Source organism: Apium graveolens, chromosome 8 (genome assembly GCF_009905375.1).
Source record: "Apium graveolens cultivar Ventura chromosome 8, ASM990537v1, whole genome shotgun sequence".
Taxonomy (NCBI): Eukaryota; Viridiplantae; Streptophyta; class Magnoliopsida; order Apiales; family Apiaceae; genus Apium; species Apium graveolens.
In genome coordinates, this window is record NC_133654.1 from 62,076,538 (window position 1) to 62,102,185 (window position 25,648).

Here is a 25,648-nt window from a genome sequence, read left to right on the forward strand (position 1 = left end):
CTTAAGTCCATCCGGGAGCACTCAGGCAAGTTTTCTAACCGTTATACTGTTGTTATGATGTATATATGTATATGCATGATCTTGTGATAAATGCATATTTGTTATTAGCAAATTCTTGCGATATATTGGAGCATGTGATATGGTATATATGCATGCCTGTTTCGTATTCTTAATTTATATATCTGTTGGTTCAAATATTTATTAGTTGCATAATACTTATGCTAGAGATAAGCAGTATTTGAGTTTACCCTTAGTATAGGGGATCAAAAGGTGAACATATTTCTAAAACGGGAGTCGATGTTCCCGAGTATATTATATATATATATATATATATTAAATATATATATATATGTTGATATAGTTTTCAAAACTATTAATTGAATAAGGTTTATTCGATAACTTTTATTTTATTAAGTGAATATTATTACGAATATTCATTCGAGGGCTTATGACTCAGTTTATATTATTTAATGAATATTATTTGAATATTCATTTGAGGATGTATGACTCCGTTTATTTTATTTAATGAATATTATTTATAATATTCATTCGAGGTATTATGACTCCGCTTATTATTTAATAATATTTTTTATTTTATTAAAGAATAATGTTTCGATAATCAAACTTATTTTCGATTATTCAAATGAAGATAGTACTTTCATATAAGTATATTTTTGGTTATTTAATATCCATTTCAAGTATGGGTTTTAAAACTTCTACTTCGAATATTTTTATAAGGATTATCTTTATGAGAATATTATTTAAATAATAATATTCAGATATTTCTAATATATCGGGACTGATTTATTTTAATAAATCAGCAGTACTCCAAACATTCTTAAAAATGTTTTCGAGTCTTCAAAATGATTTTTAAAGTTAGAGTGGACCCCAAAACTCATTTTTATATTTAAGATCTTCCTTTCAAAGGGGATTTAAATACTCGCTCAAAACCTGGGGATCCGGCTTTGTGGTGTATTTTACATTCGCAACGTGGTTGCTGTTTTGAGAAAACAATTTGATTACTTGCCTAACGTTCGGGAAGTAAGTCCCTCTAATTGAGTCGGCATAAGCGACAGGCCGGGGTACGGTCTATTAAAGTGTAAGTGGCTGGGTGGCAGTCCATCAACGCGTAAGCGGCCGGGTGGCGGTCCAGCACAAGGTCCTTATGTGGCCAGGGTGATGACCGGTGGGGGATTCATCCATCTACTAGTAGAAAAGGTTACTTATTGGTATCTTTGCCTGATCAGCAAGATATCAGGTTTATGCCATGGTTTTCTCCTTTCCAAATTCATTGGATATTGCAACTCTGTTTATAATTTTCATAACAGAGGTTTTTAAAGGAGTGTATGAAATGTATATATATAGGTGTATATATATATATCGGGACTTAATGAAGTATCTCGTAACTTCATTATTTATAATAATATTTCAAAGATTGAATCTATTCAAATCTTGTCTTGTAGTCTCATCTATGTGATGAACTTTTGAAACTAATTATAACTTGAACGGTGGTAGTTCAAGTAGTATTCGGAAAAAATATAAGTATATTGGAGTATCTTGTAACTTCATCTTTTTAACTTATATCTGGTTAATGATTATCTTATGCATGACAAAGATTTTCACAAAAACGTTGAGACAAGGTTAGATATATGAGATCACCTTGCAACGATATTTTTATACAGTTATAAACTGGAACTCTGTGTATATTATGCATGGAAGAGGACTTCCAAGATTTTGAAAAGTAAATATATACATATATACTGAATATTTTGCGACTTGGTCGCGTTAAGATATCAAACTTGGTTCATTTCTTCTTGACCAAGACTTTCATGAGTACTATGAGAATGCTCATATACAGTTAATCATTATACATATTATTTTGGTGGGCTTGTTGCTCACCCTTGCTTTCTTCTTTCATCACACAACAACAGATAGAAAAGATGAACAGGACCAAGCTCCCAATTCGCGAGCGGATAGGAAACGTTCCGCAGTTTCCTATAGGCATTGATGTCGCTGTAGATGAGGTAGGAACTACCAATAGGCTAGGCTTTCAACTTTTGATGTACCAGACTTATGTATCTTTATCAATTGTAATAATGGCAAAGAAATGTAAATTTATTCAGAAACCCTTTTAAGGTGTAATGGCATATAATTTTGGAATAAAATGACTTGTGATTATTTTTTTGGATATTCATCTCTGAGACTATAACTTGTGGTGTGTGTGTTTATTATGGGGTCACAGTACAGAGTAGTTGATTGTTTATTAAGATTGGGTGTTATTAAGGGAATTGGAACTCGTGACAACCCGGATCCCCGACCCCGGATTTGGGGGTGTTACACGCGAGACTTAACAAGTAAGAATCTACCACAATGCTTAGTTACGAAGGCATTTAGCATACTTCTAAAGTTATTATATGATTCAATTGGGATATGATCGATTGATCTCGAAAGATGAATACAAGTGAAATGTGGATGGTGACCAATGGTATCATTCTTGTCCTCAACATTACAGCGTATATTCCTTTTTTTTTAATTCCTAAAAATGTATGAACTTCTTTTCTTAATAAATTCTTTATGGTGACATCAAAATGGAGGATTTTGCATTCCTTTCAAATTTAATTGTTCCCCTCAAGTTTTGCTTTCTGATTGGGACAAACAGTGTTATGATGAGACACTTTGTCGAAATGACGAAGAGTCGGGTGGGACGCCACCTAATCATGTGCTGTATGCCATACGGTATAAAAGACTGGCCATCTTAAGTACCAATGTGGTTGTCTCATTCATATTCAAACCATTACTTCTTCTTTCTCTTCAACTCCAAGTTTATTAAAATTGTGAATACTTCTAGTTCTTTCGTTATACTGTTGTTCCTTGCAAGAGCTTTAACAAGGGCATATGGTGAGAATTGCAAATCACTGGCCCTAATCAGGGATGCATTAACAGTCAAGGGAATTTACTTCAATAAGGGATACGTCTCCGAGAATGAGAATTGCGATATGTTATTTAGAATATGGATGGGATGACGTGGAAGATGATTACGGATACCTTATGCGTTAAAGTGTTGAAAGATGTGGGAGCAATTTGATCATATATCTCTCAAGGTAAGATGAATTATTATGTTGAATCAATAAGTTTATGACTAAAGGACTAGCAAGTTAAGAACGTGCAGTTATTGAATAAGTAAGTACCAATGGCGGAATCGATATTTCTGGCAATAAGTTGCGAAGAATTGATATCATTTGAGATAAGAGGATTTGACATTATTTTAAGGAATGGATTAACTATTCAAGTGTGATGCCTAGGTAGACCGTCGTGATGGAAGATAGTTCTGAAGACGCCAAATGAGAACGTGAACAAGTTTAAGGGACAAAGGAAAGTAAAGAACTTGTTAAGAACGATTTAAGATTACAGTAACAAAAAAAAAGTGCTATGGCGATTATAAATAAGAGTTAGGAGCAAACCGAACTTGAAGATTTTACAGTCTCAAGATATGTTTCCAGACGAGTTACTAATATTTCCTTTAGATAAAGAAGATGAATTTATGATTGAGTTAACACCTGAAATGAAGCCAATATCCAAAGCCCGCACATAATGACACCAGATAAAATAAAGGAGTTACCAGAGCAAACGCAGGAGATCATTAGAAGAGAAAGAAATTGGACCTAGCGTACCCCCTAAAGTGCCCTGGCACGATGTGTTAATTAGAAAGATGAAAGTGTAAGATTATATGTTAGCGAAAGCTCAACAAGATTACTCTCAAGAGAAGATATCTGTTATCTCGAACCAATGATTTGTTTAACTAAATGAACGAAGCAAGGTATTTTTATAAGATTGATTGAGACTGGGTATATTACCTCGTGAAGATTGAACTTATGGACATATCAAAAAATAATTCTCAGAACTTAGTACTGTTGTTATAAAATTCTAGAAATGTAAGTTGGATGAACTGATATACCAGTGATATTTAAATTCGATGAGTAGAATCTTGAAAGAGGAATCTGAATAAGATATACTTGTGTTACTTATGAAGAATCATGCAACCTATACACTGATAGCTGAGGAGTCAAAGAAGAAGGAAGCGGTATAAAAAGTTTACCAGGTGAAAACTGTAATGGCAGAGAGTATAATTCTTAGTATAGACAGTCAGTAAGGAGGAGACAAAGGGGGATTCAGCAGAAAAATTTAAAGATAGTATGAATGAAGAAAGACCAGAAGCACCAACAAAAATAAGAAGTTTTATCATGGGCCAGTTACTATCAGAAATTTGTGCAAGATTTCTTGAAAGTTGCAATATTTTGGATGAAGCTAACCAGGAAAAGTAAGAAGGTTATATGAAATGGAGAAGGGTGAAGAAAGTTTTGCGAAGTTAAATGAAAGAATGGTTACAACACCTATTTTATCACTTTGAAAGTACCAGAGAGATTTGGTAGTTTATAGTGATACTTCTCGTAATGGAGTAGGATGTGTGTTGACGCAAAGCAATAAAGTTATTGCATATGCATCCAGACAACCGAAACCTTATGAGCAGAAGTACCCTACTCATAACTGGGAATTAAAAGCAACAATAATATTTGTTTTGAAAGATTGGGAAATATTATAAGTATAGAGAATGATGTGAGATATATGCGAACCATAAGAGGTTGAAGTATGAACTCCCGAGGAAAAGCAAATGTAGTGGCAAGAGATGAGTAAGAAGAAGAAAGAATGAACATAGAGATTGTACTAGAAGAATTAGCTATGGAATTCTAGAAGTTGGAATTGGAAGACAGAGTTCATGATCCAAAAAGGAGTAAGAATGTATAAGTATGACTTTTCAGTAGGAATTGTTAGAGAAGATAAAGAAGTGTCAGGAAGAGGTAATGGATCAGGATATAAATCGTTTAGTATGTGAAGAATGGTGCACGCAAAAAGGACGATCAAGGTATTCTTAGGTTTTCTTCTAGAACTTGGATTCCACCAGTGATGGAACTGAAGGATGAAATTTTACAGAAAGCTCATAATTCAAGGTATTCAATCCATTCAGGGAGTACCAAGATGTATAGAGATTTAAAGGAAAATTATTGGTGGCCAGATATGAAGAGGGAAATTGCGGAATGGATTAGCAGATGTTATATATGTCAAAGGGTTAAAGTAGAGCATTAGAGATGAAGTGGATTGTTACAGCCATTGGAGGTTCCAGAGTGGAAGTGGGAGCATATCACCATGGATTTCATAGTTGGGGTTACCAAGCAAAAAAACTAATCATGATACCATTTGGCTTATAGTGAATAGATTTACCAAGTCAACTCATTTTCTGTCTATAAACGAAAGATTTTCGCTCGATAAGTTGATCCATAGGTGCCTGAAGGAAATTGTAGTTCGTCATGAAATTCCTGTGTCTATCGTATCTGATCGAGATCCAAGATTTAATTCGAGATTTTGGAAGAGTTTTCAAGAATGTTTAGGAACAAGATTGAATATGAGTACAGATTATCACCACAGACGGATGGCCAAAGTGAAAGAATAATCCAGACAATAGAAGACATGTTACATGTTTGTGCTATTGATTTCAAATGAAGTTGTGGCAAGCATTTACCTCTGGTAGAATCTACTTACAACAATAGTATCACGCCAGTATGGGGATGCCACCCTACGAAGCTCTTTATGGACGCAAATGTAGATCTCCAGTGTATTGGGACGAAGTAGGAGAACGCAAGATACTTGGACCTGAATTAGTACAGCAGACAAAGGAAGTTGTTAAAAATTACCCAGAAGAGATGGATAGCAGCACAAGATCGTCAAAGGAAGTATGAAGATCAATCAAGGAAAGACATGGAATTCGAAGAAGGAAGCTTAGTACTACTGAAAGTATCGTCGTGGAAGGGATTAACGAGGTTTGGAAAGAAAGGAAAACCGAGCCCAAGATATGTCGGACCTTTTGAAATTTTAAAGCACGTGGGCAAAATAGCTTTCGAGTTAGCGTTACCTCCGCACATGGAGCACATTCATAATATTTTTCATGTATCGATGCTTAAGAAGTATAATCCAGACTTCAGGTATGTAATAGAATATGAGCCAATAGAGCTTCAAGCAGATTTGTCATATGTAAAGAGTCCAATAGAGATTCTAGAGGAAAGAGAGAAAGTATTGAGGAATAAAGTAATAAAATTAGTAAGAGTATTGTGGAAAACCCAAAGGTTGAAGAATCAACCTGGGAGTTAGAAAGTGATATAAAAAAAGTACCCTCATTTGTTTTCTTAGGAGATTCTGAGGACAGAATCCTTTTAAGGGGGGAAGGATGTAATATCCGGGATATATCGTGCAATTATTTTTGCTAATAGATAATTATTATATGTATTCAGTATCTATTCTGTGAATTATTTGTTAAGTGTTAAATGTGTTTGAATGTTTAAAAATGTTATTAATTAAGTATTTCAATTTTTATATGTTCCAAATAAAATATAGATAATTGTCATATCTTCCTAATTATTTTTATGTGGATTTATGAATTTATAGGGATCATATGGATTTTATAAAATCTTTTTCCGGGTATTTAAAATCTATTTTATAAAAACGGGAACCAACCACCGTTATCCGTTTTTACGTTTTTAGAACCCGAAACTCTTCCGAGAACTCCTTCCTAACCTAATTGCAATATTCCGAGCATTTTCCATGTTTCGACTTTTTCGATCCGGCGTACGGTTTGTCCTGCGCGGGTCCCAGCGCAACATTTTCGATACATTATTTGTTTCGGTAAATCAATAAAACTCGTATTTTCGATAAACGGGAGCTTTTTATTAAACTATAACAATTATCACTTCGTAATACGTGTAACCAGGCGCTGAGACCAAGACCGCAGTACAAATTGTACTGATTTGGATAATTATCTCGAAAACGGGTACCGTCCAGATCAGTTTTTATAAATAAACGTACCGTTTTATATCCGGAATGATCCAACGGGATACTAATTTTCCGTAATTATAAATAGCCTCTACCGTATTTTATTTTGTACCGGAAATCATTTGCAACAGTATTTACGGAATTTCTACAGAGAAAATACTATAATTATATTATGTTCTTCATAAATAAACACAAATTCGGAGGCGTTATCGATATCCGATTTTGGCGCACATATACTCAAAACGAAGCTAGTGAAATCTAGAATCCAAAGCTTCCATCAATTTCAACCCAGAAACCTCAGGTGATTTTCTATTTAATTATTTATATTCGAATTTCTTGGTATTTAAATTATGAATTTTTGTACGGATGGTTGTTTGAATGATTTGATGATTATATATTGTAGAGCTTGTTTTCCTGATGATTTTGGTATGTCATATGATCGATTTGGAGTTCAATAACATGTTCAAATTAGGGTTTGATTCTCGAATTATATAATTAGGGTTTATATTCGTTTGAATGTTCTTGATTAAAATTGGGGGTTTCTTAAATAGAGATTAACAGGTGTTGAGAGATAGTGGGTTTTGTTCCCCTTGAAATTTGCAAACGATTCATATATACCTTGCTAATCACGTTGCTTGTAATGACCGTGGTTGTGTTTGGAAAGTTCACCGGTGTTCTTCGTTTCCCGGCCAAAATCCGGCCAAGTTACTAATACTTTGTGAGATATGATTGCATGATATAGTTGCTAGCAGTAAACGGGAGAAATCTGCACATTTTGGGGTGATTCCGAGCTGTGGAGCAGGATTCCGGTGAGCTTGCGCGGCGGCGGGTCGCCGTTAATGGCTTCCCGGCCGTCCGCCGGCGAAGGGGAAGGGGGAAGACGACAAAATTGCTGTCTAGTTCCCCTAGTTTTTAGAAACTTACAATTTAGTCCCTGACCTTTTCAAAACTTATAAAATTTTGATTTCTGTTTTATTTATTTCCAAAAATAGGATTTCTTTTATAAAATGATTTTAAAAATAGTTTTAATTATCTTAAAATTCCAAAAACCATTCATTTTAATTCCAAAATTTGTTTTTAATTCAAAAATAAATCTAAATTACTTAATTAATTAATTTTAATTAATAATTAATTGATTAATTGATCAATTAATTTAAATATTAATTGATTAATTAGTTTAATTATTTATTAATTGATTATTTAATTGGATTTAATTATTTAAAAATGATTTAAAAATTCCGAAAAATAGTTTCGAGCTTTAAAATATTATTCTAAATTATTTCCAAGGCTCGATAATTATTATAAAATTGTTTCGAAGCCAGAATTGGCCAACCGAACCCTGTTTATTACTCTGAAATTGATCCAACGACCCGTTTTAATTCCGAAAAATGTTTTAAAAATCATTTTTAATTGCCTCAAAGCCTGTTTATGACCCGAGACTTCTTTATAAATGATATATCATTGATTATGTGACGTGCTATGTGTTATATGTGACTTGTTGGTTGATTGTCGGTCTATATATTCGGTGATTACTTGTTTATAGCATAACTTTCGATCCGTTAATCGGATTTGGGTGAAACGAAGGGTAGATGGAAGTGTATATCGAATAGAATCGTATAAGTTAAATATTGATAGATATTTATAATGCCTAGCAGAGTAAGCAAGGTGTAAGAAAGGGAAGCAGGTGATCAGAAAATAGAATTGACATGTAGAAAATATAACAAGTAATCAGAGGATAGAAGCGAGGCATAAGAAAAGCAGACGAGTGATTGTTGAATGGAGTCATTAGACAAGTACAAGTGAAGTTGAAATCGATTATGATAAGGCAAGTATTTCTAAACCTTTCTCGAAATATAATGCAAATATTCTCTTGTGACATACTGTTAATACCCAAAATAGTTCTGTTTTATACTGTAAATACTTTGAATCCTTCAGTCTTGAACCTGAGCCATATCATTTGATCTTTGAGCCGCAAGCCTTATTTTTGTGAACCATTTGATTTACCAGATATTAAACCACACAAATACGATATTATTCCACAAATATATAACCATCATATACCAAACACTGGAACAAAATTATTTAAACATACAGAAACTTTTATACTCATCCATACCTTGTGATATCAAAGTACCAAAACCTTGTAAAACACTATTCATCTAGTGCCCGATTATCCTACCGGCTGGAGGCCACTTCTTTTATGTACTTTGACATACCCTTTCCGTAACCATGAATTTTTACCATGCTTTTATACAAATGTTTTATTGTTATTGATTATGATCTGGTTTTATTGAATTCTATTGTTTATCATATGAACTGCTTTAGAATTGGATAGTTTTCTTTATGTGGACCAGATTCGTGGTCAGACCATATCGATGGTCAAGTTAGGCCAATGTGTGCCTTGGATCCAGTAGTTAGAGCAATGTTGTGTGCTTTGCTCGGGGTTAGTGCGTGACTGATCAGCAGCCTAATCTTGGTTTTAAAAACTTAAAATGAATATCCATTTCTATTGGTTGTTTAACAAGAAACTTAATTCCTTTGAATCACCCCGTTTATTATTGTTTAACCTCAGTTATTGATAATATGACTTGCTGAGCTAGTTAGCTCACTCTTGCAAATCTTTTTATGTATTCTACAGTTAAGAAGGATACAGTTGATAGCGAGGTTTCCCAGTTCAATGTTCGATCTAGGATTCCAGATTATGATTGATCGAGCTAGCAGGAGCTTATTGCATAAGTGAGATAGTAAGGTTGTAAGAATAATTTCATTTCAGTTGTAAATTAAATTAGTTGGGATTTGGTACGTTGTAATAAAAGTTAAGGTTGTGGCTTGTTTTCATACTTTAACCTGTTGCGATCCGTGGTTAAGTAAAGCAGGGTCATTGCAAATAATATTTTATATACAGGTTCATATATTGAGTATGTGTTGTGGACCCAAACTTCTGACCCGGGTTTGGAGGGAGCCACATAGAATCATGCCATAAGAGAAGCGAGAGATCTGAGTGATATTTCTTTGGAAAGGCTCTATGGTGTGTTAAAAACCTATGAGTTGGAGCAGATTCAGCAGAAGGAAGTCTACGGGAAAGGTAGAGTGGTCAGCATATCTACTGTTCTAGTAGTTGAAGGTCAACAACAACAACAATCTCAACAGTCAGAGAGAATGGTACAGTCTTCCAAGGCTGAGGAAAATGTGATAATAGCAGAACCTCCTACTACAAATCAATCCGGTGATGATTTTTACTCCTTGGAAGAGCTGGAGCAATTGGAAGATGAGTCAATGGCCCAGATTGTCAAGAGATTCTCCAATGTCAGATTTAAGAGAAATCCCAAGTTCAAGTACAAGTCTAGCTACAACAGATTCCAGAAAGATGGATCTTCATCCTCTAACACCAGTAGTGGTGGATACAAAGCAGGGATGGTTGATCGGAGCACCATTCGATGCTTTAACTACAATAAGTTGGGACACTTTACCACAGAATATAGGAAGCCAAAGCAAGTAAGGAAGAACTCTTATGATTCAAATCAGAAGAGTAACTCTGAAAGGGCTTATCTGGCAAAGGGAAGAAGCTGGGATGATACTGATAGTGAAGATGAAGAAGAAGGGAATCTTGCTCTTATGGCTATTGATGGAAATACTTCATCGTCAAGAAAAGAGGTAAAATTTAATGATGCTGAATTAGTTTATCATCTAGAAGGCTTCTTAGATATTGCTCGTCGTGATAATGAACTGCTAAGTCAGCAGATCAAAGACCTTGAGAAAGAGGTCAATGAATTAAGAATTGTGCACATTAATCAAGACAAATTAAAAGAACAAGTATCTTTTCTAGAGAATAGAGTTAACTGTTATAGACAACTCAAAACTATTCTCAAAGACAAGATCACCGGTCTTGAGACTAAGGTTAAAGCTTACTTTAATTCTTGTTCGAAGGCTAAAGAGTTCTACAGTAAGCAAACTGTTAATCAAACATCTGGAATAGGTTTTGATTACAATGCTGCTATTGGAGAATTAGGCATAAACTCCCCTCCTCATGTCTGTGCTAAAGGTAGGGAAGTACCACATGTGCTTAAGGGTGTTGATAAACCCCTCTATAAAGGATCAATTACTGAACCATTTGATGAGACCTCCTTTATTATTTAAGAAGAAATATGTGCTGAAGATCGTGCTAATGAGAAGGTTGTTTCCAAGCCAAGTGTGTTGAAAGTTCCAGTCAAAGTTGTGAAAGCAACTGAGACTAACTCAGACACACATGAGTTGGATAACCAAAATGCCATGTCTACCATGCATAATTTTCCTGTTGTTAATCCCTCTCATAAAGTATGTGGTGTTCCTAATTGTATGTCTTGTGCTTTTAATTTGATGTATGCTTATTTTAATGGTAAGCATGTTTCTAGTGATAAGACTACTCCTCGTCAGCATATGAATAATAGGAAGCATGATAGGTCTAAGACTGCTAGTCCTTCTAAGGCTAGAAAGGAGACATTTGTGCCTAAGCCTAAACAGAAATTTGTTAAGGCTGTTTACAAGGTCAAATGTCCAGTCATTGAGAAAGTTGAGAACATTAAAGTTAAGAATGTTGTTTTGCCTGACAAAGGTCAATTCTACAAGTATGTCGGGCCCAACCAAGTTTGGGTTCCGAAGAAGGTTTAATCCATTTGTATTGCAGGGCATTAAATAGGTGGAATCGGTAGTGTGGATTTTTGACAGTGGATCGTCAAGACATATGACCGGAGATAGAGCCCTACTATCAAATGTGGTTGAGAAAGCTGGCCCAGTGGTTACCTTTGGAGATAACAGCAAAGGTTTAACTGAGGGATATGGCTGTTTGCAAGTGATTTCTTATTTCATTTAAAATCTTTTGAAATCACTTTGTACATCATTTCTCTCAAAAGATTAAATGTATGATTTTCATTCATTATAGATCTTAAGTACATTTTATCTCTATTGCCATATGTTCTGTGATTCAGGTTCAGCCTCCAATGGCTTTCTTTCATTGACAGTCATGAGGTTGAAAACCCACAACTTCTATCCCGGATTGTAAAGAAAAACACAGAAACAGAACCAACCAACACTCTCTTACCACTAAAATGAAGTATGAATGAGCGTGAGGGAGATAGTACCTTAGTGCACCACATAAGGAAGGTTCTGAAGTCAACCCAGCAGCTCTGTCTCCTACAAAGATAAGTAGTATTTAAACCAAGACAACTGCTAAGCCCCCATACATCTTCTCAAAAAGATGTAATGGCTGAAAAAGGCACAAAAATAGTTACTAGATTCATTCTCTCAACATGGTGCGTATATTGAAATTTTCCTGTCGGCCAAGGCATCCGATGTAGTGTCACCACCTCAAATATATACAATTATTGATGCACAAGGAAAGGTCACACACACAAAGGATGAGTTGACGGAAACAAGAGTTTCCACCATTTTAAGGTCAAATTCGATTGTTCAAGGTTCTTTAATGGACCAATTGCCTTTACAGATGTTAGGAGAGGATACTGATCCAAAAGCCATATGTCAGTGGTCAGTGTCTACCTCCCCAGGCTTAAATACCCTGGATGCATCTGCGGATAGTGGATCTGACATAGGCGCAGATCGACAACTTGTTGACAATGATTCATATATTACCTGATGAGTCACAAGGAAATGTCTTCACAGATATTAGAAGGGAACTTTGATCTTTATGATAAATTCGTTGGATCATTGTTTGCCTTCCCAGAATTAAAATTTGGAACCCTAAAAGGGAAACTAGCAACTTGTAGATTATGACTCAGATTCATATGACGAGTTTAACAAGGATGGGGATTTGCGAACTCCCACTGCACCACCTGTGACCTCCTTAAGGATGGCTAAGGTGATTTTCCTTGCAGGTACAGCTGAATTTTGGAGCTATGAGAGGAGTGATACACTTGTGAGAATGACTATAAACACGAGTGGAGAGAAGAGTGAAATACATGTGAGGTACACTAAATAGAATCACACACTCACAGTGAGGAAGAAAGAGAAACTACTTGTTATTTCTTTTCCAACCAAGTGGAATATGAGAATTCCTTCAGACAACGGTATACATTCCTTCTCTAGGGGGAGATAAAAGCTTAAGTAATAGTTTGGAGGATTCCTCAACTAAGGGGGAGAAATAGCAGGGAGGAAAGAAGAAGAAAAAGGTAAAGCACATGTACACTACACTACACCATTGTTGTTTGTAACTACGGATCCTATTGTACGGGAGAGGTGGTAAACACAAGGTGATTTCCTAGTATAGGAAGCAGCTGTTTTCCAAAAGGGGAGTACCATTGGTTTTTATCTGCGGATCCTATTATACAGGAGATGTGGTAAACGAAGGTTATCTCCTTTAAGCGGTTGATTCTCATAGGGGGAGAAGTAAGAGAGATATGCGCTTCTTAACAGGAAATATGGTTGTACAAATGAAGATGAAACTACTTGAAGATATGTTCAGTCTAGAGGAACATCTATTTGGAATCTGGAAAATGTTAAATATAATCCAGAACTTTTCTGCTATTTACTTTGCATTTCTGTTTACATCTTTTTCTTATTTGTTAGTTGAGTTATCCTCTAGGTATTTGCTGTTATTGACTAACAAACAAATAGGGGGAGATCGAAAGGCATATGTCATAGCCTATTTGTTTATTCGAGGATTTAACTCAACTCAAATAAGAATGTAACAAGTAAAAAGTGGATCTATCATCAAAGAGATCTCGCAAAGTAACATATATCAAAGGATTCAGAAACAAGGTTCATCTACAGACTTGAGGAATTACTTCACTGGAAGAAGTTCAAGAAATTGATCAAGCCTCGGTGATATAAATCAAGATTGTTGATTTAATCAAGTGACAGAGATCTTGTCAGAGTATCAAACAATTACAGGGATTTAATCTGAAGAAAATCAAGTTATCAAAGTCAAGACATGAAGAAACATCACGAATGTTAGTCACTCATGAACCAGACAGTACATCGAGTGTCAACATTGAAGTGGTGGAATTGATTCATAATTTTCAGTGATTTTCAGAAGAGTGGTTGCTGTTCAAGGGTAGTATTAATTCTCTATTAATTAATTAAGTCATATAATTTAATTAAGAAAATAAATTATATCTGTAAAGATTAATTTAATGATTAATTAAATTAATTGATTAATTAATTCTAAATTAATATTATGAATTTTCAGAATTGATTTTGAATTTATATTCAATATTAATTCAGCATGACAATCAATTGAACTGGTATGACAATCAGATTGTCATACCGAAAGTCATACTAATTCAAATTGATTGTCATACCGAAAGTTCTACCAGCTATGGGATTGTCTTGCTAGTTCAATAGATTGTCATGCCGATTGTCTTGCTAGTTCAAGTGATTGTCTCACCGATTGTTATACTAGTTCAGGTGATTGTCTCACCGAAAGTCATGCCAATTCACAGATTGTCTTTCCAGTTCATTTCAGTTCTGTTGATTATATTTAAAGACAAGCAGCAGACATTCAACATGCACTTCAACAACTCAAGAATAAAAAAGAAAAGCAGCCGCAGAACAAAATATTTTATCTCTCAACTGCTGAAACAAGATTATCAATTTCTAGTTATTAAAGTTAAATCCAAACCACTAGAAATCATTCTCTTGTTCTTGTGTAACTATCTAGCGGATCAAAATCCCTAGAACTTAATCTCAAATTGCTTTTAGCATTTGATTCTTTTTATTGCAAAAATAGAAAAAGTTCATGTCGAATTTATTCTAGATTTGTGATAATTAATTTGAGATTAATCCCTTGTAATCGATACCGTTGTTGAAACACCTTTCAAGTTTAATAATAGTTTTATTTAACTTGAATTTTGTTTCAAATTTTATTCCGCACCAAATTCGATTAAACGGTATAGTTTGTATTCAACCCCCCCCCTTCTACAAACATATTGGGACCTAACAGATATATTTGAGATGTCATGTCTAATATGATTCATATTTAGTTTTCGGATCTTAACAAACAGGACATATCAGGACTTACTAAAATCAGGACTTACTGGAAGTCAGAACTTAATATCAGAACTTAAGTACGTGAAGACTTTCATATAAGGAAGGAAGCTGATTTACAATAGAAGATCGAGACTAAATAAAAGAAGATATGCATGGAAAGAGTTAGAGAACTGGAATACTTGTAGAAGATATCTGATTGATATATTTTAGGAGACAGAATTATATTCCATATCAATTAGAAGTTATCTTGTAACTGTGTACTATATAAATACAGACTTAGGGTTTACACTATATGTGTTATCATTATCGAGAAGATTATACATTGTAACCTAGCAGCTCTTAGTGATATTTGTTCATTACTGAGAGAGAACAACAGTTCTAATTGTAATAGAGTTTATTCAATATACTTGATCTTTGTTACATACTTGTGTTAAATCGATTTGATTGTATTAACACAGTATTCAACCCCCTTCTACAGTGTTCTGTGACCTAACACCATGGTGTGGGCACTTCCTTAACATCTCCTTATATCGATCCCAAGCCTCACACAGAGATTCTCCAGTTTGCTGAGCAAACTGAGTAAGAGCATTCCTGATTGCAGCAGTCTTCGCCATAGGGAAGAATTTAGTGAGAAAGTTTTGAGCAAGATCTTCCTAAGTGGTGATCGACCCTGCTGGTAGAGAATATAACCAGCACTTAGCTTTGTCCCTCAGAGAGAATGGGAAGAGTCGCAGCTTGATAACATCTTCAGTCACATCATTGAACTTGAAAGTGTCGCAGATCTCGATGAAATCCCTGATGTGCATGTTGGGGTCTTTAGTAGGAGAACCCCAAACTGCACTGAGTTATGTATCATCTGAATCGTGCTTGACTTGATCTCAAAAATATTAGCCATGATGGATGGCCTGATGATGTTTGACTGAATGTCATTGATCTTAGGCTGAGAATAGTCCATCAAAGCCTTAGGATTTTATGTTTGATCACCCATCTCTACTAAAACTGGTTCCTCGACTTTCTCTCTTCTACCTTCTTTTCTTCTTCAAAAACTTCCTTTCGAACCACCACAACTTCTTTCTCGGCTTTATCCAGTGTTCTCATACGAGTACGCGAAAGCGTATGCATACACCCTCGCTAGAATACCTAAAATAAGACAAGGAAACAAATAAGTAACAATGTGCGAGTCAATGAACTTTAACGACCACTGATGGAAAATACATAAACTAAAAATTAACACTGCAGTCCCCGGCAGCGGCGCCAAAAACTTATTAATCGCTAAACACACGCTATTAATACACGCAAGTATACACGTTCGCAAGTAATATATAATCTTTTCTAGTTCGTTCCCACAGAGATTGGCTTGGTTAACTAATTAATTTATGCACTTAAGCAACAATGCATGGTTATTATTCAATGCTAAGACGATAACAAATTGAGGTTGTTTATAACTAAGAATTAAACTAACAATTATAACTAAGAGAGTAAAGATGATTGAATTAATATATATGACAAACATGGAATTCTAACTTCATTAAATACTTCATTCAATAGCATTATTGTTCTTAACCTTAGCATGTAATGGTGATGACACTAATCAGATAATACGAAACTGATAAATGCCAACTTTCATTGCACGAGTACCATACGACCAAACATCCATAAAAAGATAGAAGCTGAATAGATACCAATTATATTGAGACCCTATATATCTATAGAATTTGACAACATGATGGTTTAAGCAAAATTATCTATCTTGATTACATAGGGAAAGTAAGATGGTTAAAATTACCTACGAATCATGCATAACAATTCATGAACCTATGCTAGCATGGCAAGTTATAAATCCTTAAATTCACTGTCGCTTCATTAAAGATTAACACACTATCTTATAAGTTCGTGATACTCATAAGACGAATACGCACAACCAATACTAGGTTATCATACAATCACCACACACTAAGGCATCGAAATAAATTAACTAAAGAAATCCATAAAATAAATCCGTTAGAACCCCACAATAATGATTAGCCCATAATCAGACTCATCACCAACGTGGGTTCCGATGAAAGTATGGTATAACAAACGTAGTCTTTATAACAAATAAACAAAACCAAGTTAACACAAGAGTATAGGTTCAACAAAACAAGAAACGAGCATCCAAGATTACAACTCAAAATAAAGATTCACAAGAATAAACTAGATCGTCTTCGCCTTTGTTGAATTGTGCCATAGGTCTTTTGTCATCTTTTCCTTGCGCTCTGATATGTCTCGGACTTGATTACATATGAAAAATGACCTAAAGTTGTTTATATAGTAGCCCCATGCAACCCAGAAGTCCTCCAATTGTAATTATAATAGAATCAGGATTCTCTGATTTCGCACCGGCGCGGCCGCGCGCTATTACAGCATGGGCGTGCTGCCTTTCTGACATCCTGGCACGGCCGCGCGCTTGAGCAGCGCGGGCGCGCCGTACTTCTGGAAAAACTTCAGATTTTCTTCTTTTCCTTACTGCTTCGAGCTGGCTTTCCACGAGCTTTTATTCTAACACCACCTTGACACCAAATTAGCACCAAAACAATGCTAATTCACCTGATTACCTAGATAATGCTTGAAATGCAAAAACACTAGAAAACACGTTAAAACACTTAATAACTTGAGTACAAACGCATCAATTCAAAGCTTATTAGAGCATTATAAAGTGTCATAAATGCCACTCAATAAAACACTCTTGTCCACCAGAGCAACAAAATTGTTCTTGTCATACACGAATCCGGTCTGAGACATAATCTTCACAACTGGTGCCATTATTGCCGAGTTTGCAGTTATAGAGAGAAAAAGGGTTTTGGGGAAGAAAGAGAGTAAAATTTCCCTTGAAAATTAGAGAAAGATTAAAGTGAGATCTGAAAATGAAATTGGCTTTTATACTTTCCAAAATTAAGGCAGACAAATGATTAAAATACAAATAAATATCCAATAATATATAACAAAAAACCGTTTAAAAATAAAGTAACTGTAGAAATTCTAAAATTGTCCATCAACGTATACATCCACGACTGTAAGTATATATCAACGAATGATGTTCTAGAATCAACAGTTATGAGTGATCAACGGATGTCAAATACACCATTATTCTTTGAGGGACAGTGTATCGAGAAATATCTTTGACTTTCAATGGATAATCCTTATCCGTTGAAAGAGTAATTTTGACTTAGCCAAAATTTCACCTTTTCATGACATGATCAAGAAAATCAAATTCATTTATGGTTGTATTACAAATTGCACAGACATCAGATATAGTAAATTAAGAGTAGTTTAGCGTACCTAACTCACTTACCAACATAGTAAAAGTTGATTTATCAAGTGGCTTACTAAAGATGTCTGCAAGTTGCTGCTCACTTAGAATAAAATGAAGTTCCACAGTACTATTCATAACATGTTCCCTAATACAGTGATACTTGATGTCAATGTGCTTTGTCCTTGAATGCTGCACATAATTTTCAGTAATGGCAATAGCACTTGTGTTGTCACATAATATTGGAATCTTGTTCACATATAGACCATAATCTAACAATTGATTTCTCATCCACATAATCTGTGCACAACAGCTATCAGTAACAATGTATTCAGACTCAGTTGTAGAAGTAGAAACTGGGTGTTGTTTCTTACTAAACCAGGACATCAGCTTATTTTCTAGAAATTTACATGTCGTTGTTTTACTTTTTCTATCAATCTTGCAACCTGCATAATTTGCATCTGAATAACTAATTAGATCAAAATAAGAATCTCTAGGGTACCAAATGCCAAGTTTTGGTGTACCCTTGACATTAAATGAGATTTCTTAGGAGCAACTTGGAATCTAGCACAAAGACATGTAGCAAATATTATATCTGGCCTACTAGTTGTTAAATATAAAAGTTAGCGAACCATACCTCTATAACTTGAAATTTTCACAGACTTTTAAGTTGTGTTCAATTCAATTTTGGTGCTAGTGGCCATAGGAGTTTTTGCAGATGTGGAATCCATTAAGTCAAACTCCTTTAAAAGATCATAAATATATTTAGTTTGACTAATGTATATTCTATCACTAAATTGCCTAACTTGTAAACTAAGAAAATAAGTTAGTTCTCCCATCATGCTAATTTCATATTTACTTTGCATCAATTTGGAAAACTTTTTACAAAATTTATCATCTGTAGACCAAATATATATCATCTACATAAATTTGAACAAGTATCTTAGAGTCATTTACATTTCTAAAGAAAAGAGTTTTGTCAACGGTACCTCTAGTGAAGTGATTTTCTAAAAGAAACTTTGACAATGTGTCGTACCAGGCTCTAGGTGATTGCTTCAATCTATAAAGTGCTTTCAATAGATAGTATACATAGTCTAGAAAGTTGGGGTTTTCAAAACCTGGAGGTTGGCTACATAGACTTTCTCCTCTAATTCTCCATTCAGAAAAGCACTTTTTACATCCATTTGATAAACTTTGAAATTGGCATGGGCTGCATTGGTTAGAAAGATTCTAATAGCTTCAAGTCTTGCAACTGGAGCAAATGTCTCCTCAAAATCTATTCCCCCTTGCTGGGAGTACTCTTTTGCAACCAATCTAGATTTTTTCCTTATGACTATGTCATTTTCATCCATCTTGTTCGTGAATACCCATTTAATATTAATATAATTCTTATTTTTAGGTTGGGTATCAGCTTCCATACTTTGTTTCTTTTAAATTGGCTTAGCTTTTCCCAGCATAGCTAAAACCCAATCTGGATCCATTAGAGCCTCTTCTATCCTATTTGGTTCTTCCTATGATAGAAAGCTACTCTACAGACATTCATCTTGAGTTGATTTCCTTGTTTGCACTCTAGATGCTGCATCACCAATGATCAATTCAAATGGGTGACTCTTAGTCCATTTTCTTTGAGGTGGTATATTTGCTCTAGATGAAGTGGCCTCATTGGTGTTTTGATGTGTGACTGAGTGTTGACTATGTGACACTCCCCCTGAGTTGGTGGATCTTTGATTTGAAGAATAAGTTCTATCAAATAGTGATCTAGAATGACCTTTAGCTCCTATTGAAGAGTGATCATCAACAAATGTCATGTTCTGTCTTTCAATGGATGATGCACTTTGTCTTTCAACGGATGTAGTTCCTTGTCTTTCAACGGATGCTGCAGTTTGTCTTTCAACAGATGATGCACTTTGTCTTTCAATAGATGCAGCACTTTGTGCATCAACTACAGTTGCTTTATTTGATGGCAAGTTTGAATATTCTTTTGCCATTCTATCTAGACCACTTATATCATCACTATCATCACAATACATCTCAACATTGTCAAATTTGAGGCTTTCATGAAAACCTTCATTTTCCAATCCTTCAATCTTTTTATCATCAAACACAACATGTACAGATTTCATAACAATGTTGGTTCTCAGATTGTAGACTCCATATGCTTTTCCAAAAACATATCCAACAAAGATAACTTCATCAGCTTTTGCATCAAACTTTCCATGCTGGTCATCTTGATTCCTTGAAATATAACACTTGCATCCAAAAACATGAAGAAAGTTCAATGTTGGCTTCCTTTTATTGAACAATTGATAAGGAGTCATGCCTTTGGCTTGATTGATCAAAGAAAAATTTTGAGTGTAACATGTAGTGTTAACAGCCTCATCCCAAAAATATGTTGGCAACTTTGATTCTTCTTGCATAGTCCTTGCAGCTTCAATCAATGACTTGTTCTTTCTCTCAACCATTCCATTTTGCTGTGGTGTCCTTGGAGCTGAGAGCTCAAGCATGATTCCATTTTCTTCACAAAATAACCTCATTATTGAATTTTTGAACTCAGTTTCTTTGTCACTCCTGATTCTTCTGACTTTGAGATCAGGATGATTGTTGACTTTCCTGATGTGATTGATGATGATTTCACTTTCTTTATCCTTTTATCCAAGAAAATATGTCCATGATACTTTTGAAAAATCATATACAATCATTAGGAAATACCTTTTCTTGGAAATTGACAATACATTGACTAGTCCAAATCCATATGTAATAGTTATAATGGTTCATCAATTGTTGTTTCAAGCTTCCTTTTGAATGATGCTTTCTTTTGCTTTCCCTTTTTACAAGCACTGCACTGTCCATCCTTTGAAAATTCAACTTAAGGAATGCCTCTAACAAGGTCTTTGATGACCAATTCATTCATTATCTTGAAATTCAGATGAGATAGGTTCTTGTGCCATAGCCAACTTTCATTTTGACTTGCTTTTCTAAAAAGACAAGTAATTCAATCTGCATCTGTGGAGTTGAAGTCAACTAAGTATACATTTCCTTTTCTTACTCCAGTAAGAACCACTTTGTTGTCCTTTTTGCAAGTGACAACACAGGCTTCAGAATTAAAGGTAACTGCGTTGCCTTTATCATATAATTGGCTGACACTCAAGAGATTATGTTTGAGTCCACCAATAATGCCATTCTGTAACGCCCCCAAATCCGGGGTCAGGGGATTTGGTCGTCACGATGAAACCTCAATCCAAAATAACCTGTTAAATCAAATAATAAATGCCAGCGGAAGATATTTATCATAAATGACCCCAAACTAATCCAAGATCTTTTAAGGTTACAGTTCTAGAAACAAGATATCCAAATTCCACAAATAAATTTTTCTCACTTTCTTTTAAAACTCTTTTCAATAAATTCCAACTCACAATTAAACCCACTAGTATAACTTCGAAATGAAGTATACTAGGCCCAAATAAAATACAAAACTATAATATAATATAATATAATATAAACAACTTTACACAATAAAACTTACACTAGTCCGCAAACCCTGGACCAACCACCTTCCAAAAGCTTCTTCTTTGCTTCCTCGAATTATGCAGCTAAACAGCGCAAGCTAATCCTTACTGGAGGTTAAATTTAAAAACAGGCAAGTATGAGCGAAAGAAATGCTCAGCAAGTTCATTACAGTAAATATAGGGTCGTTTGATATGAAACCGACATCTGCATTAGAGCAGAACATTTTTAAAAATCATAGTTGCTGAATCATAAAATTTTAGTTGAGGAACCCCAGAATTGATTCCCTAATTGTATTCAAAACCATTTTGATATTCTTGAGCGACATGCTTCAGCAATACTTTGAATCTTGACGAGAATAAAACTCGTAAAAACAGTGTTTACGGAAATATCGTAAACCACAATAACATGAAACAATGATCATGGAATGAATCATAAAACTTTACTCAAAACTCAACTCTTGATATTAATACTTATTTTGTTATCATATCAAATTAGATATCTATACGAACTTTGATGCTCACAACACCCATACTGAAGTCAACATCAATCATCTATACTAATACCACCTTTGATATTTAACAACAACGTAAATATCCACAAAATCAGAAACTGAATCAAAGCCACAATTCACTTTTAATCCAAAACAGAATCAGTACTTTTAATCCAAAAAGAATCAGTTGATAAATTATTTATTCTATGAATATCAAAAACAATATGATAATTTAGATTAAGATCATTCTCCGACGGACGTACTATCACATGCTGATCAGCCCGTGTGATAGCACAAGGTCATGATTCATAGAAACGTGACCCCAAAAACACGAGTACTCAAACAAAAAGGCATAACTAGCCCGTGGCAAAATGGTGTCATAATATTCATATGGCACTTAGAAATAGCCCTCCGCTGGACCGTCCGTCCCGGTCACTTACGCAATTATGATCCAATCTTAAAACCTTTTATTGAAATGGGGTCATGATACTCGACACCCGAAATAATTTTATTCCCCCAATTCTTGGGTAGGAATATTCGCAACCAAATCACTTTTCTCAAAATCCAAAATATTTATAAATCCAGAAATTGGATAAGTAAAATCACTTGACTATTCTGAATATAGAATAGCAGATGAGTATTTGCATAAACAGAATTATTTAATTCAGCGATATGTAAAACATTTATCTATCTTGAACTGAATAGGGAAAACAATACTTGCATGATACGATTCAAAATAAATATCACTTGAATAATAAGTGATGATAGAAATACTTGCATATTGTGATTCGAAATAAACATCACTTGAACAATAAGTGAAATCAGGGGTACTTGCCTTTGGGTTTTTAGCAGTTAGTCACACTCGCAAACACGCATCTATTCTGAAATTTTGTCTTAAAACATCACCGTCCTTCTTTTCAACACTTGACTGATATGCTGGTCATGCGATTGCTAGAAGCCAAATATCCAAATGCCATTCCATCTCATTCTTTATCCAACGTCTTATCCTGATCAACTCGAGAGATCCGCATCTATAATTAAAAGATATAGCTTTAATTGTCTAAACGATAATCACTCGACGAACTACGCGTCAAAATCCTATCGTCTACCCATACGATAGCCCACCATAAATATAACAGACAATCACAGGACTCTTGATCCACATACACACATAATTCATATAACACGTAATCACATAACTCACGTATCACATAATTCATATGACACAGGAGTCGTTACGTTTAAAACTGAAATTGGGTCAAAATACGATTTATCAATCAATAATCGACTCAGAATGACTCGTAAAACAAGCGACCTTTCGAAACAAAAAGGATTTGGGTCTCAAAAGTATTTTTAATGAAAGCGGAATATTTTTCTGAGTCTGTACGCGTTCGTTTCGTATTAAACGGACGAACGGTTTATTTAATATGAATTTTTGAACATTTTTCGGAATTAAAACAGGTCTCTGAATCATTTTATAACTAAATAATAGGGCTCGAACACCCGAAAATAATTTTATAAGAATTATCAAGCCTGGAAAATAATTTAAAATAATATTTTCTTCGGAAATCGGACAGCACCTCCTCTATTTCTCGGACTGCCAGTCGATATCATATCGACACAACCAACAACAATCAACACAATAATTTATATTTACGCATATAAACACTCCAGAAATGAATAACACGGCCACCTGAACCAAAACTCGGACCAAAAGTGACTTCTCCAACAATTTCTAAAAATTATGAAATAAATATATAAACACTAACATGCTATAATATACACAAGTACGAAGGCGGAATTTCGGAATCGTTACCCAAAATAAATTCTGATCAACCTGAAGAGAAAATCTGATGTCCGAAAAATATCTCCAGAAAAATCCGAAATTAATGGTCATAGACATATACACGCTGAGATACCATGTGGAGTAATCACCACCTCCAAACTCTGTTTCTACGCCCCGAAAATAAATTAAAACGAAAATATAACGGAAATATGCCCCGCAATTTTTCTTCTCAAAACCTTGCAATATATATACCTATGCGTAGGTATCGAAGCGCTGATCGTTTATATATATAACAATTGAAATTTGGATGAACGGTTTGTAAGATATGAATTTTTGAAAATTTAAAGTAAATAAATATACGGAGAAACAGAGAGACAGAGAATGGGGAGAGGGACTGTTTAGCTCAAATGTGGGGGGGGGGTTTTGTTGTTAACGGGTGGCAGGTGGGGGTGGTGGCCTCCTGCCACGTTTTCTTCTTTTGTTTTTTTTTTTTGTTTTTTTTTTCAACAGATCACAACAACATATCCTTATTTATATCTGAAAATTTTGTTTTGCCCCGCATTTCTCAAATTATCGAATAAACGCGCCGGTAAATAAAATCAGAAAATTACCAAACAAATTCTAAAATTCTCAGAATAATTAAAAACTAATGAAATAAAATTTTTATAATTTTTAAAGCATTTTTGACTTGCTCGTTATACCCGCATTACACAATTTAACGAACCGAGCTGCACTTGAAAGAAATTCAGAAAATTACGAAAATAGTCTTAAAATGTTACAAATATCCCGAAGTTTATAAAAACATAAATTTTGAAATTTTAAAATAATTTTTGAAACGCAATTTATACCCGCTTTTATCAATTAAATGATTCAACGCGCGGGTAAAATTAATCCTAAAAATTCTCAAAATAATTTTAAAATTCTCAGAATATTCCAAACTTAAATAAATATGAGTTTCATAATTTTTGAAAAATTTTAGAATTAAATACGGATTTTACAAATAAATGAAATCAGAAAATCACACAGGGCTAAATAATTGATGAAATAATGATTTCTAAATTTTATAAAATCCCAAAAAAATAATTATTGTAATTATAAAGTCATAAAAATATTTTTGAAAGATAATTTAAATATTTATGAAATTAGATTTTCAATAAAATCACTTTTAAAGACAAAAACAAAACGATACGACTCAGTAATTAATAATACAAATAATCCTCAATCACAACTAAGTCACACACAATTAATATTACATACAACACATAGCAGACATAATATCCATCCAATCCCTAATATTACTAAACGAACTCAATTTACCGATATCAATAAATGATCGGGTTTCAAATAAACTTTTGAAATTAATACATTTAAGGAAATATTTTCAGATATTAACAAGGACCGATATAACACTCAACAATTAGCACATTACCAATTAATAACACAAACTCGTCAAATAGGAATAAAATATCCACCATTTTATTCCTTCTAAATCAGAAAATTACATAAACATATTCAAATATTAATAATAATAATTCTGAAAATACGGGATATCACAATCTACCCTCCTTATAAGGATTCCGTCCTCGGAATCAGCAGAAGACAGCACTTAAGGTTTTCTAACCAACTTTCCATTTCCAAATAACCTCAATTTTCCATAATCTTAAACAAATATTGTATTCCTGGTATAATAAAACTTTTACAGGAGCTTCACTGTGTA

The 25,648-nt window shown here is 34.3% G+C and overlaps 1 non-coding gene across 1 annotated transcript; it reads left to right on the top strand.

Annotated features, from left to right (window-relative positions):
• Positions 1-15,351: 15,351 nt before the first annotated feature.
• Positions 15,352-15,458, top strand: LOC141682121 (small nucleolar RNA R71). Its single transcript, XR_012559523.1, has one exon. It is a non-coding gene; the product is annotated as a small nucleolar RNA R71 (small nucleolar RNA).
• Positions 15,459-25,648: the final 10,190 nt, after the last annotated feature.